Source organism: Macaca mulatta, chromosome 12 (assembly GCF_049350105.2).
Source record: "Macaca mulatta isolate MMU2019108-1 chromosome 12, T2T-MMU8v2.0, whole genome shotgun sequence".
In the NCBI taxonomy this organism is placed as follows: domain Eukaryota; kingdom Metazoa; phylum Chordata; class Mammalia; order Primates; family Cercopithecidae; genus Macaca; species Macaca mulatta.
This window is the reverse complement of record NC_133417.1, coordinates 87,533,405-87,546,226: the sequence shown is the minus strand read 5'-3', so window position 1 is coordinate 87,546,226 and position 12,822 is coordinate 87,533,405.

The window sequence follows — 12,822 nt, the reverse complement described above, 5'->3', positions numbered from 1 at the left end:
ACCACATTATCCTATCTTGTAGTTTAGATTCCCTGAGTACTTAATTCATACAGCAGTGGATTGATGGGGCTTCTGTATGATCTCTGCCAATCTCTCCCGATTTTCTGATTCAATTGCAGTGCTCTTCTGTTAGTATTCTTGACAATGTCTGTTCTCTGATTCTTTAGTAATGAAAGGAAACTATAACTGGATTCAAGTACAGACTTGCCCAGTTTAATCCCTAGGTTTGATCCCAAATTCCACCAGCAGATGATGGGGAAGTCAAAAAGAGCTAACCTATTTGTGATTGTTTGGGGATGATACTGCAAGTACAGAAATGATTTTGACACTTCTGGGTAGATAACGACTTCTATGTTTATAACAACACTTGTGCCCAGTCTTTTTCCCTGGAAGACTCTCAGGGGCATAGAACTCTCACTATCTCCTAAGCAGTCAGTGTACATTAACGGTGTTGTGTGTAGATACGTTTAATTACTGGGTAGAATTTATTCCTGTTTCTCCCCAGAGGGTCAGCTGAACCTCCTTCTAGGTGGGCACCATCCTTGGCATTCACAGTTATTTTTAGGGGTAAGGCCTCTGGGTCACCTCATCCTTTTATGCTTTCAGTTTTTGACTGGGTGGATTAGCAGATTCAAGTACACTGTCCGGAGAGGCAGAACAGAACAGCGTGTGTGGAAGAGGTATCTGCTTTGACAAATGTATCAACTACCCTCTTTCCTTTTTTGACTCGTTTTCTGATTCCCTCTTTCTTTTTCTTTCTGTGTCAGGCATAAAACCTCTGCCACCCTGAACAGGAGTATAATTATCCCAAACACCTCCATGTGACTGTGATTATTTCATTGGATTCACTTGATTTGCCCTGTACTTATTTTTTTTTTCCTGTATTTTGTATACAGAAAGCATCTCCAGAATATCCAGTCCTGGATGGGGAGTAGCTGTCTTTTGTCTGCATAATCACACTTTTACTCAAAATTGAAATAATCTAAAACCATCTCTCAATTTTCACTCATGGAAGCTGGTGTTGGGAAGATATATAATCGACTTCAAGTGTAAATGCAGCCCATGTGGGTATAGGATTCTAGAACCATTTAAATCTTAACACCCAAATATTTATATACTTGCAAAACTTTTGCCCATAATTCATTCTTTGAGCTGAGCACCTGCTATAATGAATATGCTTGTGCATGAGCAAAATCATTTTTGTTAGGTAAAATTCGGAGAGAAACTGTAAAGAATGCTACATCTCAGCTGTTCTTCCAGTAGGATTACAGCATGTATGCTTGTGTTGTTTAAGGTATTTGCATTATTGCTATCAGCTTTATCACTTTTTTCCTGAGAGTTTAGCCTTAAGCTTCCCGGTGGTTGCTTCTCTGAGGTGCTTGGGAGCACTACCAACCTGGCATCAAAATTAGAGAAAAAGTGTTCATTTGATTTGAAGTCAGAGGATGCTTAGTTAACATTTGAAATACTCTAATCAGGCATACACCCACCACAAGCAGTTAGTTAGCATTTGAAAGAATCTAATCAGGAATGCACTCTCCGGAGGCACCTGCTACTAGCACTCTCATATCTTGCTTTCTGATGAGCACTGTTAGGTGTCCTAATTATAACGTAAGCAATATTAGAAACGATTCTTCACTGGTGGAACGAGAATGCTCAAGATGTATGAATTGGTTAGAAGTGTTGTGTAGGCACAACTGACTTACTGTAAAAAGAGACTAAATTTCCAGTGAGCCAGGCAGCTTGACTAGTGGTTCTTGACTAGGGTGATTTTGCCTCTCAACCTTCTGTCCCAAAATATTTAGCAATGTCTGGAGACATTTTTGGATGTCACAACTTGGGGGAGAGGCTACTACTGACATCTAGGGGGTAGATACCCAGGGTGTTTGTGGAAAACCCTACAATGTATGAAATCTCATCACTTAGCTCTAATGAAGAATTATACAGCCCAGCATATTGATAGTGCCAAGGTTGAGAAACCCTAGCCTACACCCATCAGGGTGGTATCCCAGGTCTAGGATCCTATTTGGTCCCATGTGTAGCCATTAACTGAGGATCCTGCCACCTGGTTCTGACTAGAAATTTAGTTGACTCCTTCTGCCAGAATACTGCTGCAGTTCTCTCAAGTGAATCTTTGATGGAATGTGATAGTTGGAGTTCCTAAGAGGTCAGTTAACTGGGACTTAACTGCTTTTGTGCCTGCTTGCTAATATATGTTTGAGTGTGTTATAGAATTCGATCTGAGACTTACACTTATTGTAACAGAACGCCTGGTAGACTAATAAATTTTGAGAATGAATACCTATGGCCCTTATCTACCTCTCATTATTAGAGAGTATTTATATTTATCAAAATATCCTAATGATTGTGCATGACTAATTTTTTTAGGTTAGTTCTAAAAAGAATAGGTCCAATTTCAACTTTTTAACACATTGATGACCCACCCAGTGTCTTAAGGAACTATTGGCATTCTTCAATATTTGTTTTGTATATTCAATAGGTTATATTGAGCATCTTCTATGTATGAGACATTGTTATAGTTCCTGTGGACATAATGGTGAGCAAAAATAGACACAGGGCTTGCTTGCTGTGGGTTATATTAGAAATATGTCTCAGATCCAATTGTGAACACAACTGAGTTGTTTTGCTGGTAGGCAAGTCATTTCCAGTGCAAATTAGTGGGTGCAAATAAATGGGACTGTGGGAGTCACATGCTTTTCTCAATTTTACGTAACAGTTACATTTTCCTCTCAGAACCAGATTTTCCCTATATTTAATGGAAATCTTTGCATATCAAATATCTGGGGTAGTCATTCATGAGTTAGAACACCTATAAGTACAAATTCTGCAATCATTGCTTTTATTTTATGAGATAAAAATGATGAATGTTTGGTAAAATCTCTTGGTTATTTAAATTGTAGAACTGATCCCTCTCAACTGAGTTGCATGCAGAATTAAGTTCTCCCTCCACTTGCTTCAATTTCACTCCCACAAAGCACCATTATAGTGTTTTTCATACTATATCATGTCCAAACACATTTTTTTTTTTAGACAGGGTTTTGCTATGTTGTCCAGGCTGGAGTGCAGTGGCATAGTCATAGCTCACTGCAGCCCTGAACTCCTGGGTGGAAGAGATCCTTCCACCTTAGCCTACTGAGTAGCTGGGACTATGGGCGGGCACCACCATGCCTGGGTAACTTTTAAATTTTTGCAGAGATGGGGGTCTCACTTTGTTCTTCAGGCTAGTCTTGAACTCCTGGGCTCAAGCAATCCCCCCTGCCTCGGCCTCTTAAATTGCTGAGATTATGGGCATGAGCCACCATGCCTAACCATGTTTATACACATTTCTGTCTCCTCTGCCAGGTTGTAAGCTATATATCAAGGTGGGTATGCCACGTCTCCACTACTTACTAAAGATTCTAGCACACAGAGGGAGTTATGTATGATGGAAGAACATCCAGAAAGGACACATATAACTTGTCTTTATGGTTTGTACATATTGCATAATGTTGACAAGAAATGGGCAAGTTTTAGTTGTAGATATTTCAAATGGAGAGCACCAAAATCTCTCCATTGTTAGGATGTCCACTGGAGGAAGCCTGGCTGATTATTATCCTAGTAAGTACATGTAATCCTAAATCTGGTATAGTGACTCTAGGTGGGTATGTTAACCATTGGTATGAGGGACTTCCATTGACCAGGCTTGTGGGACTGATGCATGGGATAGAAATGTTAATATATCAATGTTTAGGAGCATTATTAAATCAGAGTATTCTCAAATCAGAGTATTCTCGATTTGTGGGCACATGCATCTGAAATCAGAATCAGAGCAGTGAGATTTAGACAGATACAAATTTCTTTAGCCTGATGTACTCATCTCCCTGACAGGAAGAGCATTTTTCATGGGATTGCATTACTCTAAGTACAGTTGGCTAAAATGCTTTTCTTCCTGGATGAGACTTGGATGGGCACTTCCAGTTTTTTTCTCCTTGAATTTTCATTTTAGATGATTTTGTGACAGAATACCAGTCTTTTTCATATCTTCCACCAAGTTATAATGGACATCTTCTTTCTTTAAGGGCATATTATATTCATTCAGATTGGATTTGATCTTTTGGGCTAGGGAATCTCTACACTTGCACACTACTCATTGATTCTAAATCTCAGTGGAGATTGTCACACTGTAGTTTCTATGAATTTCCTTCCTTCCTTCCTTCCTTCCTTCCTTCCTTCCTTCCTTCCTTCCTTCCTGCCTCCCTCCCTCCCTCCCTTCCTTCCTTCCTTCGTTCCCTCCCTCCCTCCCTCCCTTCCCTTCCCTTCCCTTCCCTTCCCTTCCCTCCCTCCCTCCCTCCCTCCCTCCCTCCCTCCCTCCCTTCCTTCCTTCCTTCCTTCCTTCCTTCCTTCCTTCCTTCCTTCCTTCCTTCCTTCCTTCCTTCCTTTCCTTCCTTCCTTCCTTTCTTCTCTTTTTTCTTCTTTCTCTTTCTTTCCCTCTTTCTTTTCCTTCTTCCCTTCCTTCTCTGCTATCTTTCCTTCTGTTTTCTCTTTCAGGCCCAATCTTGCTAAGTTAAAAAAAATAACAGTATAATTGTGTCAAAAGATCATTAAAATTACTATTATTATTATTATTTTGAGACAGAGCCTCACTCTGTCACCCAGGTTGAAGTGCAATGGTACGATCTCGGCTAACTGCAACCTCCGCCTCCCAGGTTCATGCGATTCTCCCACTTCAGCCTCCCAAATAGCTGGGATTACAGGTACCCACCATCATGCCTGGCTAATTTTTGTGTTTTTGTAAAGATGGGGTTTCACTCTGTTGGCCAGGCTGGCCTTGAACTCCTGACCTCAGGTGATCCGCCCACCTCGGCCTCCCAAAGTGCTGGGATTACAGGCGTAAGCCGTAGCGCCTGGCTAAAAGTTATTATTTAAAATTATTACCTAATGATTACCTTTTGTTGAATACCTTTAAAAATTTAAATACTGTTAGGAAAAAAGAATTCAGTTCTAACCCTTCTTTAATAGGTTTTATAATCTTAATTAGACATTCAGATATGACCACTTAGAAACGATGAGATACTTTTTAAATAGTAGGTGACAGATAATATGAAGAAGGGTCATATGGTTGTTCATTTTTAAGAAACCTTCAGTGATATTTAAGTTTATTTTTGTTGAGAAAATTTAGACAGAAGTAATAAGAGTTTCAGGAGAAGGTTAATTTCTCCAGCACTTTAGAGTCTTTCTAAATATTCACAATTTAAAATGTAGGAGAATTTATGGAAATTTAAAACTCCAGGAACTTTTTGTTCACCTGTGAGAGAAAGATCAATGGAAAATAATCACTTTGAAATGTGCTAAAGATCAAAGGTAAAGACCCCTGAGCCACTTACTCCAGATGAAAAGATGAATCTTTACAAAACTGGAGAGAGAAAGGCTCAATTCTGGTTTTATTTTACCCAGTGCTCTCTTTTTCCCTGTTTTATGCTGTAGTGAACAGATGATGAGAAGGAAATGAATTCAAACTTACTTACTTGCAAATAGACGTATTCTACAAAGCTTTGGTTTGAGTAAGGATACTTAATTGCAAATCTATGCTGTCAATTTTTCATCCTTCACATTCCAAACTGATACTATCAAAACCACATTCTGTTAAAACACAGTCACTGCTTGGTTAAAAACATTCCCCCAGTATGTTGAGCATTTATTTGATTTTCTTCCTTGTGACTCAGATGTTATTCAAAGTCACATCAAGTTGTTTTCTCTCTCATGCTAAATGTCTTCTTTAGTTGTGTGGTATATTAAGCAAACATTGCCTGCATATTTAGTGTTCTTAATTCACACAAAGATTAAATCCATTGCTTATGTAATGAATGTATTAGACACTTAATTTTTTAAAAAGTTGAGTTATTGTGGCTCAGAAATTCCCCAGTGAACTCTAGACAAATATAACTAGATATAACATCAAGATTAGGAAAGGGGAAGTCAGTAGAACTTGTCTAAACCAGATCAGCCATCAATTTGATTTTTTCTTAGTTTCATCTGTAAATGGCAATTAACTTTCCTTATATTCTTAAAGAACTAATTCTTAATTAGTTAGTGCACAGAGAAGTTGGTACCCCACTTAGTTATAACCACATGGAATAACATTAGAATTTAGTTATTTGTGCAATAGTGAAAAATGTCGAATCATTTTAGTTTAAATTGTATAGATAATTTCTCATTCTTCTATGGTTAGACCTGGAAGATTGATGGTCTCTGTATTGGACCTGTTAAAAGAGTGGATAAAGCTTGAAAAGAGTGCTGTGTTGGAGAAGTTCTAGGCTGTCATGGAAGTACCCAAGGACTGACGTATGTTAGAAGGACATTTATTTCAAGTTATAAGAGTCAGGGCATGGGACCCCAACTAGCATTGTCCTGAGGAGCAAGGTCATAGCTCATCATTATCTTCAGAATAAAGTCAAATGCCTTAATATGAAACACAAGACCTTGTGTGACCTGGTTCCTGCTTACTGTTCTCAGTGACCCAATAATGCTGACTTACAGGCATTTGCCTGCTTGGTCTCTTTCTCTGGAGACCTCTGTGCCTTTTAAATTTTTCACTGAGCTAATTCCCACTCATCTTTCTAGTATATGCTTAAGTACCTTTCCCTTTGTGAAAAACTTTATACCCCCACCCCTGCCAAACTGGGTTATGTGCCCTTTCATTATGCTTCAGTAGTGCTTTGTTTTTATCTCTTTATATACTAAATTATAATTAACAGATTACTTGTCCACACTTATAACCAGACTTTAGGACAGGGCAACCACTGTATCTTTCTTACTATTGTTGTCCAGTATTTGACACATAATATGCATCTGATAAACATTTATTGAATGGATGAATGCATAAACAAATAAATGTCAGTGTAAAATAGTGATTTTCATCTAGGGGCCATTGATCTTGCCTACTCAGGAATATTCAGCAATGTCTGAAGACATTTTTGATTGACAAGATTTGAGAGGGGTGGTGGTGCCAGTATCTAGTCAGTAGAGACCACTGTAGGATGTAAACATCCTACAATGCATAACAAAGACTTGTCTGGTCCAAAATGTCAATAATGCTGAGATTGAGAAACCTAGCTACAAATAATACCATGTTCAGTGGAACATGTAACAGGCAGTGCAAAGTTGTCCTCAGAGGAAAGTAGTAGAAAAAATAGACAGTCAAAATAAATAATTAGGAGGTTTGGAAGCAGTTTAAGACAAGGAACAAGAAGCGTGATTCAGAAGCAAAGTCATGGAGAGCAAGAGGCGCCAATCTTCCCTTGATAGTGGTGGTCTGTATGGTGGGCTGAGTAGAGTAGTGCACAAGGTTCAGGCTGGGATGTGTTCTCTAAAATATTTATTGTCTTTTTCTTATCCTTTCTAGGTAATTGCTCTTTTACATTGCCTTGACTTCTCCTTAATGTCCATAAGATATTTGTCACTCAGTTTTGAAGCTTATAAAACTAATATTCTATTTGAATATTATAGATTATCTACTCAGGATGAATACTGAAAATGAATACCTCATAATTTATAGGAGAAAGATGGGGGAGATAGAACCGAAAGTGCTTCTATTATGGGAAATGAAAAAACATTCAGTATTTTGACCTGTCTTAGAAATAGGTATACATTATTCTATATCATCTATATAATATCTCTTTTTGTTCACAGTTTACACATGGTCAAGCATGATAAGACCATTTTTTTCTACATGTACATATGAAATGCATCTAAATTTAAATCAAATCACCTTTCAATATCATGTTACTGTAACAAATGGGAACAATTAGTAAACAAGAATATGTTTAAAATATTATATAAGGACAGATATTTAACTGGCTTTGTGATTTATGATCTATTCTGATTACTAATCAGACTTACCGTATCTATGGGAACAAAGAGGAGAATTATTTTTGCCACCAACGAATATACAAAGATGAGAAATATTTTGCTTCTCTGAATAATCAGCACAGATATTGCCCTTCTTGTTAACCTTGTGTTATTATCTATTTTGCCAGGAGAAAAGCAAAGTCATGTGGGTGGGGAATAGAAAATGTAAGATTAAGAAAGTGGACTGAAAACCCCCTTTCTTAAAGGTGGTTATAGACTATCAGTTTTTTGAGAGTTCTGAATCTCTTCCTGAATGAGGAAATAAAAGTGCTCAAACCTAGGTAGTTCCTAAGACAAATCTATTATTTGACTCATGAATATGATCACTTTCTGTGGCTCATATACAAATTTTTATATGTAAATTTTAATGGATAAATCTCTGATTGAGGACACTGAAGAATAAAAATTTCCCAAATAGGAGTGAGACTCCCAAAATAGACTTCATAAAAATAACACGCCATGAATTTTTGAATGAGATACTTTATGGGACACGTTGCTATCACAAATCTAATTTTCATCAGGATCTCTTGTGTGATGAAATTTCCTGGAAGATGTCAATTATTTCCAGGTGATTGTCGCCAAGTATTAAAGACATTATAAATGGGATATATATGAGAGTTAGAGCTGAAATGCAATTCCTGCCACTTTATATCCAGTTCTTATTCTCCTACTGAAGTTAGAACATTACTATGTTCCTCTGTTTAGGTTTTAAAAGTTTTTGCTTTATAACATTTTTCAAAAAATCAAGAAGTTGAAGAATCCTCTTACTTTTTTTTTTAATGTCAGTTTTATTGTTCGATTTTGTTTTGTGTATTTTTGTTTTTGTAGAACCAGCTCAAAAACAAAGCTTTTCTCATATCGTCTTTCACAGTGGTTTGAGTCTGTTCTGTTTGTGGAGTTAATGATTGGGCTGGATTTTCCTCCTATGCTCAAGATAGCTTGAGGCACTTGCTCTTGGGTGAGGACAGAGGACAGCCAATGCCCTGGTGTAGCCAGGCTTTCTGCTGAGAGGTGAGCCTCAACCACAAGTGCTGACAGTTGCTGGCAAGAGACTCCCATCACCCTAGGAGGGCAAAGTTCACTTTGGAGAAGTCTCTGACTCTTCCCTGGCACATCCTGTCAATTCCCTTTTAGATGGTGAGCATGGCACAGCTGTCTCAGACACTAGTGGCCTGAGGAGGTGACGACAGCCACCGTCTGCCTCACTTACACACATCATCTCACATATGACCTACAGCACCATGTCCAAGTGAGTATTATTATCTATTTAAAGACAAGGAATCTGAGTCTTTAAGTTAAGTAATTTGCCTATAAAGTCACAGAGATAGTCAGCAGTAGAGCTAGAATTCAAACTGAAGTCTCTCTAAGTCCAGCACAGCTGTGTTTTCTCTCTGCAACTCCTTGTGGCTCCTTGCAAGATCTCTAGAGCTGCCTTTTTAACTAATAAGAGAAAGTAGCATTGGCCGGCTTTCCAAATGAGATCACATAGTATCTCTGATTTCTTATCAGGAAATCAGAGGTTGAAGGATTTAATAGTGTTACTGAATCTCTTGATAGGAATTGTGACCCAATTCTTGTTAACTTTGAGTTCCAAGTTTTAAACCATCCCAATTTCAACTTCTTCTGTGCAAAAATTTAATCAGCACAATATGCTTACCTCAGGCAGGACTTCTGTGGAACACTTAATAGGTGATTTTAAATTCATGTGAAACATTGTATAATGAAGGCAAAGACCTGTCACTGATTGGGAATACAGTATAGTAGAAATATGTGACTTTTTTTGATGTGAATAATGCAGAAAAATTGCACTGGAAAAAGTTAAACAGGCAAGGAAAGCTTTATTCAAGGCTATTTCAATAGAGGAGAGAGATTGAACTCAACTTCCCCAAAACAAAGGGCTGGAGAGTTTTTAAGAGCCTGGGTGAGGAGAATCATAGGTTGCCTGTGTTTGCTAATTGGACTTTCCCAAAGGAAAAGTAAACTTTCCATATTTTCATGACAGGAGGTGGGTTTACAACTTAGAGCAAGGCATCCATGGATGATGATGATTGCATTTTGGACGGATGGCTCCCAGCTCCTTGAGAAAGACATTTTGCTCTTACGTTTGCAGTTGAAGAAAGAAAAGCCAGATGTTTCAGATAAATAGTGAAACAGATTTCTGCAATATCTTTATAATAATTTTAAGTGGTCAGCTTATATATATTATTCTGATAATTTCCTCAATTATTGACTTTGATTATAGATGGCTTGCCGCTCTCTTTCAATTCTTATTAAATGTGTTATAGCTGAATCATATAATGTCAGTTATTGAAAAAAGAACAGCCTCTCTTATTAAAAACAAAACCCAGAAACTCCATGGATTTTACCGCTGGAAGGAGATGATTTTTGAAGAGGATGGCAGGTGAACAAGCAGTTTTTTCTTTGTTCTCCTGGATTTATCTTTGTCTTGGGGTTCTTCTGTTCTAATCACTCCCACCATCATCAAACCATTCTCTGGGGCTATGCTGTAGTTATTTTAAAGGTCTGATTCAAGCACAAAAAGGAACCCCATTTTCAGTTCTTTTTATTACAATTAATATAGCATGAAATATTCAAGTATCAGCCAAACACAGAATCACAAAAATAAGGATACAAGCACAGAAAAATATGGGAAACAAAAATGATCTGACTTAACACAGGGTGCATCTCTGATCCTGTGGTAACTGATGTTTTTCCAACTCTCATAGGCTCTGTCCGCTAGCTTAGTAGTAAGTTTCTTATAACTGGATCTCTCCCTTGAATCTCTTCTCAAGCTTTCTCCTGTGTGTTCTGTGATACAGACCTTAGCCCCACTAGGGCACTCTCTTCCCTGCAGACATCTGAGATTTTACATTTGTACATCATTGTACAAACTGTTCCCCCTGGCCCGAGTGGCACTCTCCCATCTCTTTTGTCCGTATATCCTTACTGATTCTTGAGATCTCACATATTGATCAATTCTTAGTGTTTCAGACTTCCACAAAATTAATTGCTTTCCTGTTTCTGTAGCGTCTTTGATATTATTTAAAAATTTCAGTTATACTGTGTTATTTTTAAGTCTGGTATCTATCCCCTTTGTTAGGCCTGGGTTCCTTGGAAGCAGAGACTACATCTTAATGACCATCTGCATGTAGCATAGCAACAAGCACATACCAGGCATTCAAAAGCTTTTTGCTAAATTACATTGATCAATTTTTACGCCCTTTTGGAGAAGATACCCACATTTTCATGCCAACTGACACAACTTTGAAGATACTTGCCCAGTTCATTGCTTTATATTTCCAACTCCTTGGAAGTATCCATCTAAACAGACATTTTGATCTTTGACACCTTTGCATTTAAAGCCAGAAAGGCCTATAAAATGAAATCCTGAGGTGCAAGTGGATGGTTAGGGTGGACGGGGCTGTCAGGTAATTTGCTTTATTTTTAATATTAAGCTAAACATTTTAAAATTCTACTACATAAAATTGCATGCTTTGGTATGTAATTCAATATTTCCTTATTGTCATTTTTAGTTTTACCTGGAGCAGTTGGAGAGCTTGCTTTAGTATTGTATTTAAAAAATGCATAGGATTTCTATTTTTCTTAATATCTCAAACCAGATAAAACTATTCTGCCTCCCCCAGGTGATATAGAAGTGGAGTTAATATGGAAGCTGCCCTCGACTGGATTGAGGTAAGCTTACATTCTGGTTGAGTCTCTAGTGAGCTCTCCAGTTGCTAGCCCTGTTTTTTCACTGCCCTAAGCTTCTGTTTCTTCAGCTGTTTCTGTCCAGATAAAATAATCTAAGGTTTTCCAAGTATAGGTTTTTCTTTTTGGGTGTCCTATACTAACTTGGTTCTGATTTCTCAATCTGATATTTTCTTTGATTTCTACGTAACAGGGAAGACTGACAGTTAACCAATGTGAGATATAAAGAATTATAACATAGAAATAATAGATCAATTTGATTTCTGACATGGGTGTAGGTCTCCCAATTATTACTTTAGGTAAAAATGAGAAGTATGCTGGAGGGCTCACACACAGGGGCATTTGTGTGCAAAGGCTCTTCATTGGAGAATGAGTTTGCTTAGCTGGTGCTATCTTTTGAATGCACAGAGCCTTTTTGCATGCTGAGCAAGTCTGCAGCTATTTTCTTTGGCAAGAGAGAGTCTACATGAGGCCATTTGAGGTTTGTACACAATTCTGTTCTTGTCTGAGTCTACACTTGGGAGTGTAGAGTACTCCAGCAATCCTTAGTTTTTCTTTACCAGGTCTTTTGGGAAGATAGGGTACTCTTCACTGACTTTGTGCAACAATTATGAAAATGGGTATCTTCCAGGGACTAAAATTTGCTTTGGTATAATTAAAACTAGCTAGCAGGTACAGCTTTAAATCACTTGTTTTATTGCCATCAGACTCAACTTATGAAGAAAATGATGACTGCCTATGTGGTCAACAGCCATGGTTATCTTATTAGATGTTATCTGATATTGTCAGCAATACTGAAAGCTGTAGGATGGTAAGGTACTTCAGACTGGGAGAGTAAGAGTGACAAGATATAGAAAAGAGGCATATGTATTTTACAGCTGGGAGATCATTTTTTGCAAGGCATGTAATTTATATAGAATAATGGGGAAAAAGGGACAAAAATTACTTATCTTCCCAAAAGATAAGTAATGAAGTTATATGACTCAGGCCATTGTTGAGCAGGTGTCAAGCAGAGGATGTTTACAAATGCTGTTATAAGGAAGTGCACCTTTATTAAATATCCCTTGGCTCTCAGCAATACATTTTAATTAAAAACCTACATTATTCCTGGTACTTACAGTGGCACTAAGGACATTGAAAATGGATTGACTGAAAGCCAGTCTTCTGTTTAAGTTATAGTAAAATCTTTCTCAACCTTGCTATGGG